Genomic DNA, 13917 nt, shown 5'->3' with positions numbered 1-13917 from the left:
GCATCACACATAGCAGAGCCAGAAGGACCTACAACTAGAATATACAACTATATACTGGGGGACTTTGCAGAGAAGAAAAAGAAAAAAAGAAGATTGGCCACAGATGTTAGCTCAGGAGCCAATCTATAAAAAAAAATCATTTGACTGTATATGTTGAGGGTTTATTTCTGGGTTGTCTATTCTATACCATTAGATTATATATGTGTCTTGACATCAAGACTACACTTTTTTGATTACTGTAGTTTTGTAGTAAGTTTTGAAATCAGGAAGTGACAGTCCTCCAACTTTGTTCTTCTTTTTCAGAATTGATTTGGCTCTTTGGAGGGTCCCTTTAGATTCCACGTGAATCTTAGGATAGATTTTTCTGTTCCTGAAGAAAACATCATTGGGATTTTGAAAAGAATTTTGCTGAATCTACAGATCGGTTCAGGTAGTATTGACATCTTAGCAATATTAAGTCTTCCAATCCATGAACATGGGATATCTTTCCACTTATTTATGTCTTCTTTAACTTCTTTCAGGCATGTTTTATTTTCAGTGTACAAGTCTTTCAGCTCTTTGGTTAATTAATTCCTAAGTATTTTATTCTTTTTGATGCTATCGTAAATGGAATTGTTCTCTTTTTTTTTTCTTTTCTTTCTGCTTTTTCTCCCCAAATCCCCCCAGTACATAGCTGTATATTTTAGTTGTGGGTCCTTCTAGTTGTGGCACATGGGATGCTGCCTTGATGTGGCCTGATGAGTGGCGCCATGTCCACACCCAGGATCTGAACCAGTGAAACCCTGGGCCGCCACAGCAGAGCACGCGAACTTAACCACTTGGCCATGGGGCCGGCCCCTGGAATTGTTTTCTTAACTTCCCTTTTGGATTTTTCATTATTAGTGTACAGAAATGCAACTGATTTTTGGGTGTTGATTTTGTATCTTGTCACTTTGCCAAATTCGTTGATTAATTCTGACAGGTTTTCTTGTGTGTGTGGAATTTTTAGAATTTTCTACGTATAGGATTGTATCATCTGTGAACAGACATAATTTTACTTCTTTCTTCCCAATTTGGGTGCCTTTTATTTCTTTCCCGATGTTGCTGCATCATTCTATCTAAGAAATGATGAAGACTTTAGTGGGGATGAGGGAGATAAGACATGCTTGGATTTGGAACATATTTTGCAGGTAGAACAAATAGAATTCTTGGCTTGGATGTTGGTTGTAGGAGGAAGAGAGAAGTTAAGGGTGACATCTAGATTTATGGACAGATTAACTGGTTGAATCATTGTGGTGCCATTTGATTAGACGGAGCAAATGGAGGAGTGTATGATTGGGCCAAACTCTGTTTTGGCCATATTAAATATGGTGATGGATGTGGATAATGTAGATAAAAGCAAGAGAATATGGTGGGAAGAACTCCAAAGACAGACTTTCGGGGCAAGCTCACGTTTAGAAAAGCGGTGGAAGGAGAGGCATCAGAAAAGGAGATGGAAGAAGAACCAAGAGAGTCAGAGAAACAAGGAGGAGAATTTTCAAGAAAGTGCATTGATTAACTGTGCAACAGGCTGAGGAAGGAGCATGAGGGCTGAGAGAGGACCTTTTGCATGGGCGATGAGGAGGTCATTGGGAACCTTCGACAGAGCATTTTCAGTGGATTGGGTAAGGCCTTCCCCTGAGTGCAAGTCAGTTGAGAAAGCAAGTGGACGATGGGAAGTGCTCTAAACAGCTCTCAAGTATTGTCCATGTAAAGCTGTAAAGCAGTGTTGATGTGACTGTTGTCATGGAAACAAAAACCATTTAGGAGAACTAAAAGCCACTTAAAACCCCTGACTCTAGCCCATCACAGCCCCTTGAAATGTTATGAAAGATGCTAATATGAACAGTCATTAGAGGCGCAGGGTTAATGCAGGTTTCTCCCTCCTAGATGTAGTCCCTAACCGGAAATCTTCCCCCCTTCCTCTTGAGAAGGAAGCCAGCAGCAACACCCACAGCAAGTTCTATAAAGCACAGCTGACCTGCTGACCAAAGTTCCTTATTCTCTTGCTGTCGGCTGACACTGTTCATAAAATATAATTTGCCGTTTCACTTTTCTTTTAAAGAAGCAAGCTGAATTACTTGAAGGAGGAGGACAGGAGAGAGGGGAGACAGAAGCCAACGCAGCTGAAAGAAAGAAACCTTCAGGTGAGCATTTTTATCTTTGCTTTGTTAATTCATTGCTGAGAATTATGCCTTGCTCATTCCTTCATAGTAAGAAGAATAGTTTTTGAAAAGTAAGTTTATTTTGTTCTACTATAATTTTTTTCTACTACATGTATGATCGTTTAAAAAATATCGGGAAAGTACAAAAAAGCAGAAGGAAGCAAAAACCTCCACTAAGCCTCCACTAAGCATCAATAGCCTCTCTTGATATTTTAGGCTATTTCTTTCCATTTTTTTGTGTGTTTCTGCATATGATTTTAGTTTAATTTTCATAGTTGTCTTCATACAGTATGGTTGAGTTTATATTCATTTTTTCCGTTAGAGCATAAACTTTTTCCACTTTGCTATAAATTCTTTATAATCATAATTTAAAATTGCTGCATGATATTGCCTTGAGGCTATTTACTGTACTTTACCCGAGCATTCTCCTATTTTTAGCCATATAATATCTTTCCTGCTTTTTATAGACTGGATCACTTCATTATGTAAGTTATATTTATTCCATTCAGGGTTTTGTTCTTCGGGGAGGGGAAGTGGAATTTGAGAAAGATTTCTTTCTCTGTGCTTCTGCTGAGTGGTTCTACTCAGAGGCACAATGAAACAGAAAGAGTGTGTGAGAGTGTGTGCTCTGTAATTAAAAATCTGTTTATTACCCCTTTGGGACCTCAATCGGTGGTTCTCAACTCTGGCTGTACATTCAGTTAGAATCACTTGATTCAGAGATTAGAAAATTACCCCTAGAATAATTGAAACAACTTTTGATGGTGAGCCTGTCTGCAGTTTTTGATTTTTTTTTTTTTTAAGTTTCAACAATAAAAATTTCAACAGATAACAAAGAATCTGTAGTTTGTTTGGTTTTTTTAATTTCAAAAATCTTCCAGGTGGTTCTAATGGGTGGCCAGTATAATAACAGCAGACCTAGGTTATTTGAAATATTTTCTGTCTCTGTTACATACCTGAGAGCAATATATTTTAAGAGAAAGGGAGGTACGCTTTCAGATGAACCACCCAAGTCTCCCTTTCAATACTATATAAATAATGCAAGAGTAATTTGTGGGAAACATAAGACTTCTAGAAATTTCTATCATCCATCTCAACCACATAAACTCTTGAGATGAGAATCTACTTGAGACTTTCAATTTACTAGTGCTTTAAAGAGATGGATTCATTTTCAGTGCATTGGTGGTTAGAAGTTAGAGAGATTGAGGCTCCAGAATGTTCTAAACATATCAAAATTAAGCCTAGCCTCTGTTAGTAGCCTGCCAAGGCAGCCAGACTTCCTTTCATTTGCAAACTCTTTAAGGATCAAATGCAAGGTGGACCTTTAATACCTGCGATTAAATGTTATTAATAGGTACAAATTTTATTAATATTAAAAGGCAGAGTAAAGACAGATGGCATTGGATGTGGAGGCAGCAGATGGATTACCTGGTTTTCCAGGAGCATAGACATGGCACTTACCTTCTCTGGACCCCATGCCCCAAGAAGGAGAGTGGACAGAGTTGAGAATAGACCAAAGGCAGCTAAACCACGATGAAGACTGCTAGCGCCTTCCTAGCTACGGCAGGGATGAACTTTTATTTAACCCAGCTTAATCGAGAGCATGTTAATGAAATTTCTTCTTGTTTTGACTCAGTGGAGGATATCTGTTTAGCACCTTCCTTAATGAACACAAACATTCACATAGTACTTCACTGTTTACAAAACTCATTTACATACACTAGTACATTTGACCCACATAATGGCCTGCTGGAGGGGGTAATTCTTATTTTACAGCTGGTATAGGTGAGACCTAGAGAACATAGGGTCTTTTTTAAGGTGGAACCAAAATTGGCCGAATCTGGGTGAGCCCAGGGCACATAGTCCCTTCCTTACAACTTGAATAATCGTTATTGTAAAAAATTTGTTAGAACAAATTTTGTTATGTCTGTATAATTGAACACTCTGATGTTTATTAATTGGCAAAGAAAGGTGATCATGATATAGCGATAAGAAAAATGGTTATTTTTCTTACAAAACAGCATTATAGTAGACCTCATTTTTGTTTAAAAATAGGCATATTTAAAGAAAGATGAAAGGAAGCAAATGTTCAAAAATTTGGATATATCGGGTTGGTGGTAAAGCTTCTAATTTAAGTTTATTTCAGCTTGTGTTACCTTGTTATTTTTTACCATAAACATTCACTACTTGTGTAATAAAAATATAAAGTAAATTAAATAGAATTATTCTTGTCTTTCTGGTTGGCTCTTCTCCACATGAAATGGTTGCAGCTCCTTTCACTTGGCCACAAAGAAGCCTCCTATTTAATTCTCTACAAGTTTTGTTCATTATTGTCACAAATCTTATTGTTACCGTTCGCTGGCATCCACTGAAAAATTGTCGAGTGTCAGACACCAGGTTAATCGCTTCACATCCATTTTCTTCAACACTCACGCCAGTCCTCCCTCTGCAGAGGAGGGTTTTGAAGCTCAGAGAGGTGAAGTGATTAGAGTGACTAAGACGCAGAGCTGACGCTTGAACTTGGGTCCCTTCTAACTCAAAAGCACACCTTCTCCTTCCTTATCCATCCTGCCTCCTTATCCATCTGGGATCATAAGCGATACCCCCATCATCTAGGCAACACCTGTTTTGGAAGAAAAATGATGTATTTTTGCAACGTACTCATTGCAATGTGTCAGGGTCACCTTGGGCATTTTTAGTATCTCATGTGTATTCCAGACTCAGGGACTCCTCCTGCTTTTCTAGTTTGTCTGGCACACCGGATATCTGAGGTGTGCTAGTCCCCCAAGGCTAAACCTGGAAGACGAGAGCCTAACAAGGGATTGTGCAATTACGCAGTGAGCTCTGGTTAATGCAGCAACCAAGCTGGATAATGCAGAGAAAGGCAAGAATTTGCCTGGGTTGCTCATCTTTGCTATAGAGTCTTATCATATCCGTGCAAGAACTCCCCAGCACTTTATCTCTGCTTTTCTTGGGGAGCTGACCGCTGCTTTCTCTGTACTGGAGTTACTTGTGGGTGGGTTTCATCCCTTCTGTGAGACCCAGAATGCCTGAGCATAGAGTCGTTGCAGAAAACCCAGCACATGGGCTCCATTAATAATAAATAGGAAGGTGTAAACAAATTAATTAAGGTGTAGATAAATTAATTCATCAGTGAATGTGGACTTTCAGTTAACAGCTTGTGTTTATCTCTGTTGAACCTATTAACCTCTTTATATTAATTAATCCACGGAGAAAATGGGACAACCTTTGAGACTATTTAAAGGAAAATATCTCTTAATGGATTGATGACTTGGTGGCAGTGCGGGCTGATTCCTTTAACAAAGAAAGTAATGGGGAACAGCAAGTTGGAGCCAAAGAATCCCAAGGTTGGGAGGGTCCCTAAGAAGAGCAGGAGCCAGGCATGGAAGCTTTTTGCATCTTAGTGTTTCAAGAAGAACTTTCAAAAAAAGATGGGGCAGGGGGAGCCGATCTTAGAACACAAATGAAGAAAAGAGAGGAGAGGAGGGGAGGACGGGCCAGTGGAGGGACAGGGAGAGGGAGAGAAAGGAGGGAAGGGAAACCTATTTGCTCTGGAAGTTTAAAGATTAATTAAGCTGGGAGAGTTTAAAAGGATCCAGTCTACCGTTGTTACCTCTATTGTACATTATAAAAACAAGAACTTTTTTCTATCATGAAAAAAAATATTATTTCCCATATAAGTGTCCTTCTGTGAGGCCGTAGAGACATCATTTACCTCGTTTGAACCTCTAGTACAGAAAACACAGAAGGCTGTGTCTACAGAAAGCTGGGAGGCAGCACGGAGTCTCTGAAATATGTTGTATTCTTTTTATTTTGAGCCTTAGCTCAACAATGACTTTGTTCTCTTGTAAATTCTCCAAGAGATTTGAAGGCAGTTCCCCTTGTTGGTTGTAGCAGACATAAATCCCTACCAGGAACTTGTTGGCATCGATTAAGAAAGACTATTTGGAACCCTCAGAGATATAAAAAGTGTTGCTTTCTACCATGTTTAGAACAGAGCACCATTTGGGTCCCTTTTGCAACTACTCCCTTGTCCCCATGCCGTTGACCCTATATTCTTGTCCCCAGACCTTAGATTTGAATTTCAGAGACAGAAAATTTGTGAGGAAAAATGCACTAACATCATTTTGTTGCCAAAGACCATTGGGATTTTTTTTCCCAGAAGATAATTATTGTGAGACGTAAAACGAGGGGCTTAGATAATAGTGTCATTAGCTCATTCATTGGTCATTTATTTGAGCACATTTATGTGCCACAAGCTGTACTAGGGCCAGGGATACAGCAGTAGACATGTGAGACCTCATTCTTGTCTTCAGTGGGTAAACAGTCTGGTGGGTGGGATAAGCAAGAGCTAGTGGCTGCCCCATGGGGTAAGTGTGAGGCCAGGAAGCCTATGGGGCTGCAGGAGCATGTGGAGCAGCAGCTAGCCAAGAACTGAGTGGTCAGAGAAGGCTTTTTCTAGAGGAAGTGATGTCTAGAAAGACGCCTGAGGTTGGGTAAGAGATAGCCAGGTGATGAGCTGGCAGTCAGAGTGAAGAGGCAAGAGAGAGCTTGGTGTGTTTAGGGCACTGAAATGAGTTCCCTGAGGCTGGAGTGGATTTTACTAAGGAGAGTGGTGTGGAGAGAAGATGCTGGTTGACAAGGTTCAAACTGTGAAGAGCCTGGAGTTGAACTTTGTTCCAAGGTGATGGTGGGTTTTAAGCAGAAGAGGAACGTGGTCAGATATGCATTTTGGAAAGGTCACTCGGGCCACTGTGTGGAGAATGGATTGAGGACAGTAAGAGTGGAAGCAGGGAGCCATTCAGGAGACTGTGTCCATTGTCCAGATGGTAGACAACAGCCTGAACTAGGATGGCCCTGAGCTGGCCCCTATGAGGGAAGGAGGGGCTAATGGAGACCGCCAGGTAATGAGGCCAGGTCTGCCTGGGCAGAGACGCTGGGCAGCAGGACTATCTAGGGGAGGAGGAGAGCCTCCCATTGGCTTTTGTGCCTTGGCCTCTCCTCTTTGGGTGACAGATGCCCACTGCCCCCACGTTCCTGGCAGCTGCCTAAGGCACTTTCCTCGGCAATTCCTCTGGTTTTCCATTTTTCCGGAAATATGAAAACATTCTCTCCTGATCTGTTTATTTCTTACTATCCTACACTGGTATCCTGCACCTGCATACTAAAAAGTTCTAAGGCCTTTCTCCTGTTGGCAGCAGACAGGGTTGCAAAAGGCATGATGGTGCATTGAATGTGTACAATGTGCTTCTCAGTGGGCTGTGTTGGAGGCTTCACCTGTGGGGCCTCCTTGTCCTCTCAGTAACTCCAAGTGGTTGGGTACTTGCTAAGGCCACATGGTCAGCAAGGGGTAGAGCTAGGATTTAGATCCTGTTGGGATTTACTCCCGAAGGTTTCCATGATATCATAGTCCCTCTATACCATTCCGGGAAATGTATGATGTTTAACAAACTACCTTTGTAAATAATTCCTTTTCTCTAAGAAGCAAATTTAATGGTAGAATATGAAGTGCCTAGGTAGGAGAGAAGAGAAAGAGAGAAGGTTTTAATTTGAATAAGTGGGCTTTGGGGGAGCCCCTGAGTCATGTCCTTTAGTCACTTTGATTGTGGACAGGGAGAGTCCTAATGCTGACACAGTCCTAGGAAATTGTTGGAGTGAGAAGGGCGATGGCTTCTGAGGTGACACTTGCTGATCTTCTTTCTTCTTCTGCCTTTGGAATCAAAAGATTTAGGAATCAGAGACTCATATGCAGAATGATTCTGTGGCCTCACTTAGATCAGAAATTGGGTTAATAATAGGTACCACCAATCTTTCTTAATATACCCACGAAGTGCATTAGAAAAATAACAGGGGGCCGGCCCTGTGGCCGAGTGGTTAAGTTTGCGTGCTCTGCTTCAGTGGCCCAGGGTTTCACTGGTTTGGATCCTGGACATGGACATGGCACTGCTCATCAAGCCATGCTGAGGTGGCGTCCCACATAGCACAACCAGAGGCACTCACAACTAGAATACACAACTATGTACTGGTGGGCTTTGGAGAGAAGAAGAAGAAAAAAAAAGGAAAATTGGCAACAGATATTAGCTCAGGTGCCAATCTTTAAAAGAAAACAAAACAAAACAAAACAAAAGACCCACAAAAATTGTTGAGATTTTTAAATAAAATTAAATCTATAATCAGTGTCATAGGCTCATGTGTTCTGTTAACAAAGAAGAGCCAAGAAAAGTTATGAGGGCCAGAGACAAGACAGCATTTAGTCAAAAAGATGCTTTAAAAAAAAATGAAGTCATATCTCCAAGGAGCTCAGAGCTTTCCTCACATGTTTATGTTTTTTTGTGTTGAATTTGTATTTGCTCTTTATTGTGATGGTCGGCTGAGTGTTAGTGGTTAGGATGAATGTGGAAGAAAAGCTAGCTTTTGGAGAATATTAGAGAATGAAACAAGGGGATTTAGCAAAGACACAGGTGGGAAGAGGGATGTCAGAGAGAGTGCCATGCATCTCACTCTTGGAGGCAGAGAGAGGCCCTCTCGTGCTTGGACGCCAACCTTCTGCTAGAGTTCAGTCCCTACTATGTCCCTGGGGATAAGTTGTTCTCTGGAAATATTTGCCTCCTCCAAACAACACAAGAAAGAATGAAATTGTGAAAAGACTCCAATTTTAAGGGGCAGTTATTGCCAAAAGCGCCCATAACTCATAGGCACCCGTTTGCACAGGGAAATTCTCGAGAAACCAACGTCAGAAGAGAATGGGCAAACTGACCCATCAAGGATATAGAGGAAAAAAGCTTATTAGCAAGGATAGAAAAAAGGCAACTATTGCTAAACAATCAGCCCAACACTGATACGTAAAGAATCTGCCATTTTGGACACCCCAACACTTTCCGGATTATCACTTTTCACCCATGTAGATCTTTTCCGTAATGGTGGCTCTGGCAATACACATCTTCTTGGGGCACCTCTTCTTCCAGCTGTCCACGTGCATTTGTGGTAGTGGATGACATTTTACCAAACACTCTATGGTCTGAGTGAAGTTCTCCTTTCGGGGAAGAAGGCCAAAGCTGGTATGTGCTACATGTCCAGCCCCAGCCCCAAACCAGACCTAATGGTCAGTGTTTCAAGAAGACTCAACAGCCTGAGGCAGAGTCCAGGCAAGGAAAGCAGCTCCCATGAGTTCTCAAGAGTCAGGGAAAGTGCTAGAAGGAGAGGGAGTCAGTCGTAAGCTAAAGGGAACTTGTGGATTGGCAGCTGGGAGAAATCACTGAAAAGTTGACAACCCAACTACTATGATTTCAAGAAAATGTTCTAATTAGAAAACTTAACCTCATAGGGAGTGTCTGGTCTTTAGAGATAAAATAGGAAGCCAAGATAATGAAATTCAGTTCTTTTGGGGCTTTCTGAACTTTCTCTGGACATTCTGGAATTTAGTCAAGAGGCAGGTCAGAGAGACTGAGCAATCGCCAACATCCCCCTTCCTGCTCGCCCAATCCTGGTGGGTTCCTGGGAAATCTGAGGTGAAAAGGTGAAGGGTGCTGGAAAGTTTGCTTATGAGAGAATCCAATTAGTGCCCAGTGGCACAGTGGTTAAGTTCACACGTTCTGCTTCAGCAGCCCGGGTTTCACAGGTTCAGATCCCGGGTGCGGACCCGCACACCACTCGTCAAGCCATGCTGTGGCAGACATCTTGCATGTAAAGTAGAAGGAAGACAGGCACGGAGGTTAGCTCAGGGCCAGTCTTCCTCAGCAAAAAGAGGAGGATTGGTGGCAGATGTTAGCTCAGGGCTAATCTTCCTCAAAAAAAAAAAAAAAAAAAAAAGAATCCAATTAGATTAGGTGATTACAAGGGAGAAGCTGCTCAGTGCACTTGGTCCCCCACGGGGATCCTCTACCTGTTGTGACAGTTAAAGCCTTTCCACCCTTGCTGCAAGGACACTCTCAGATCTTCCCCCTGACAGAAAATAGACCAGTTCCCAAGACTGCTCCTCAGGGGGTTCAAGCTATTCCAGAAACCCGTGGAAATCCTATGAGCAACACGTGGAATTTTCTGTCTGCTGAGCTCCAGGGTGGCTTAGGCACGTTTGTTTGGGATCTGGGAGGAGAGGGCCCTATGAGCTTTGCAGCTTCCAAATGTACCGTCCTAACCAGAGGACAAAAAACGAGACAAGAAAACTCTGACAGGCCCTTGGGGGGAACCATCTGTGGTTCCCTGGGGTGAATTATCATGCCCCAGGACTCTGGTTGAGAAGTCCATCTGGGCCCAGAGCTGTTAAAGAGAATTTCTGCAGGACAGAGAAAGAAGAATTGGAGAATTTCCTCCCCAGGGGATTTCCGAGCCATGAATCCTATTAACGCCTACTTGTTTACAGCCAGTGGGCCCTGTGCTGACTTCACAGCTATGAGGCTTGGGGAATTAAACCACATTTGGAAGGCAAAAGGCATTAGCCTCGTGGTGCTTGAAGTGACTTGCACTTTGGGGCACTTTGAGGCACTTTGGGGGAGACAGGGTGGAGCAAGGATGGGAGCAGCAGAAGGCTCCGAGGCGTTGACATCATGGAAACGGGGCCCTGTGTGCTTCACTCCCCTGCCCCTCATTTATTCTGGAAGCTTAGAGACCAGCTCAGGTCCTCATTCAAAAGATGTTGCCTTCTCAGTTCTTTTCGTCTGTATTTCTGCTTTGATCTCCAAGAACTTAATTCACTTTATCCCTTTGAAAAAATTCTGAAAGTGCAAGAGCACCAGGGAGGCCAGAAAAGTCTATGAAGCTTTATGTTCCTGCCATGACATTTGGGGCCTGTTTCAACTAAGGGCTGAGCTAGCAGTCCTGGATTTCAAGAATGAGGCACTCTGGGGGCCTGTTTTGGGGGCATATTAGTTGAGCACTCTGGGCCTCTCGGATATTGAGGGACAAACAAGTTGTGGAATCTTCCAATCCAGAGGGTCACGACTCTAAGGAGCTAAGTCTGTGAGCCTTTGCAGCAACAACAGTAGCACATGATACTTTCTCTGGTCCAGGCCTGGCTTAAGCGCCACTCTTGTATCATGTCACTGAATTCTCACAACAACCCTGAGAAGCAGGACTGTTATTATCATTGTCCTGTTTTACTGACAAGTAAACCGAGGCACAGGGAGATAAAGTCAGCGGCCCAAGGTCATAGAGCTAGTGAGTAAAAGAAGCAGGACGCGAATCCAGAGTCTGTGCTCCTCCCTGCTGCTTGACCACTGCTTCCCCGCCACACAGGCACTGTCGCGCCTTGCACCATTTTTTATCACTAAATCATCTCTCAGCCCTTGCTTTTATATTTTTACTAATGCCCTGAGATCCTCTTTGCCTCTTTAGTCATTTCTCTAAGCCCCAGCCTTGAGGGTTAATCTTAACAGTTCATGGCACTGAGTGCTCACCCTGTGCGGTATGTTTCACGTGCATTATGCCATTTATGGAGAAGGAAAGCAAGGCCCAGAGAAAATGAATCACGTGCGGAAGATCCCCAAACTTGTCAGTGGCAGGTTTGGCTCTATGGCCTGACACCATGTGATCATTCCATGAACTTTAACAAGAATGTCCTATTTGCCATTCCACACACGCAGTCACTCTAGGAGCTAAAATCCAACTTATGTTCTAAAATTATTAGATAAAATGAAGAGATCATTGCGGGGAGAGTTGTGAACTGCAGGATGGGTTACTAAAGCAAAAGCTTCCTACTGTGGGGAGCTTCAAGCCCCCAGTGACGTGGCAGTTATACGTAGACATAAGTGAGGAGGAGAGGAGAAGCCCGATGGGGCTGTGAGCTCACCCGGACCGTCATACGGATTTGTGTCTAACACACACGTTGTACAAGCCTGCTACGGGAGCTCTGGTTTGTCTAGTATTTAAGAGTTCCCCCAAATGGGTGCTCAGAAGAACAGGGGATGCAAAAATCAGTAGAGTGCCCCTTCCTGCTGCCAAGCCAATCTCACAATCTGGAGAACGCCAATGTGATGTGTCTGCCTAAGATACAGCTATCAAAGCACTGGAAGAGCTAATTTTAGGCTGCGGTCACGTAGTCACAAGTGCCGTAGGAATGACAAAAAGGAGAGAGGCCTGTGCGAAGTGTCACTTGGGTACGGTGACATACAGAAGGCGATGTTGAAAAAGAAGAGGATTTAGCTCGACGAGAGTTAGGCACCTTGCCGAATGGGAAGGAGAGGAGGATTAGAAGAGGGGGAAGGCACAGGAATACGAGGAAGAAGTACACATCCAGGTCTGGGCTGCACGGCGCTGAGGAGCAGAGAAATAAGAACAGGAATGCCTGCCTCGCAGTTTTCAAAGGACTTTTGCATCCATTTTATGTTCCATTTTGCATCCATTTGATGATCCTCTCAGATCCCTCTTCAGATACGGGGTTGGGGGGCCTTGTTATCCTTATTTTACAGATAAGCTAAGTGATGTGTCTGGCCAAGGCCACACATATCTAGAAAGTGGCGACCAGGACCCAGATCTCTGTGCTCTTTCTACCATCTGTCACCTCGTTGCATGTCTCCACTAGTTGGTGCTGAATCTCATCTACAAGAATATAGGTACAGCTGGGACAAGTAGTGAAAAGTCTTACATTTCTGGTTGAGGAATTTGCATTTGGTCTGATAGGCAATTATAGGTTCATGGTGAAATGAAAATGATGGGGTTTTTTTTTTCTGCTTTTTTTCTCCCCAAATCCCCCCCAGTACATATTGCATATTTTTTTAGTTGTGGGTTCTTTCTAGTTGTGGCATGTGGGATGCCACCTCAACGTGGCCTGATAAGCAGTGCCATGTCTGTGCCCAGGACTCAAACTGGTGAAACCCTGGGCCGCTGAAGCGGAACGTGTGAACTTAACCACTCGGCTACAGGGTTGGCCCCTGAAAACGATGTTTTAACTGGTTTAATCTAGCAATGGTGTACAGGTCAGGAGATGTTCACAGTTTCCAGGCATCAGCTAATAAAGGCTGGGGTTAGGATGGTAGCTCTGAACACAGTGAGTAAGGATAGAATTCAAGGCACATCACGAAACAATGGAGATAACTCTGTCAATTGATGGGATGTGACATAAAGGAAAAAGAAAAATTAAAGAAAAAATCCCAATAGTAGTCAACCATATTAGTCAGCTAGGGCTGCGATAACAAAATACCATAGACCAGGTGGCAGAAATAACAGAAATCTATTCCTCACAGTTCTGGAGGCTGGGAAGTCTAAGAACAAGGTGCCAACAAGGTAAGTTTCATTCTGAGGCCTTGTCTCTTGGCTTGTAGGCAGCTGCCTTCTGGCTGTGTCCTCACAAGGCAAAGAGATAGAGATAGAGATAGATGAGAGAGAGAGAGAGAGAGAGAGAGAGAGTGTGAGAGAGAGAGAGCAAACTCTCTCATGTTTCTTCTCACAAGGACACTAATCCTATTGGATCAGGGCCCTACCCTATGACCTCATTTAACTTTAATTATCTCCGTTAATGTCCTACCTCCAAATACAGTCATACTGAGGGTTGGGCTTCAACATATAAATTTTGGGTGGACACAAACATTCAGGCCCTAACATCAGCTGAGTGGGATTGGTTTGAGGAGGAGGATAAACTCAGGTCAAGTTTGAAGTGAAGACAGAATCTTCAAGGGCATCCTGTAGGCAACTAGAAATGTGCAGATATATATTTCAGGTCAGAATTCAAGACAAGCTACTTAAGTTCTCTCAGTCTCAGTTTTCTTTCTTTCTTTATAAA

General features: G+C 43.0%; 1 protein-coding gene across 2 annotated transcripts in view; it reads left to right on the top strand.

The window, feature by feature from the left end:
* Positions 1-1808: 1808 nt before the first annotated feature.
* CYSLTR2 (cysteinyl leukotriene receptor 2) overlaps positions 1809-13917 on the top strand; it is a 43272-nt gene continuing 31163 nt past the window's right edge. Inside the window, exon 1 of one of the 2 annotated variants that reach the window (XM_008533213.2) lies at positions 1809-2165. The gene's annotated coding sequence lies outside the window, so the exon portion shown is untranslated. The remainder of the gene's footprint in view (positions 2166-13917) is intronic. The other variant, XM_070578228.1, reaches the window with a different exon arrangement.

This window comes from Equus przewalskii, chromosome 16 (genome assembly GCF_037783145.1).
Source record: "Equus przewalskii isolate Varuska chromosome 16, EquPr2, whole genome shotgun sequence".
Lineage (NCBI taxonomy): Eukaryota > Metazoa > Chordata > Mammalia > Perissodactyla > Equidae > Equus > Equus przewalskii.
This window is presented reverse-complemented; position numbering and strand designations above follow the sequence as displayed.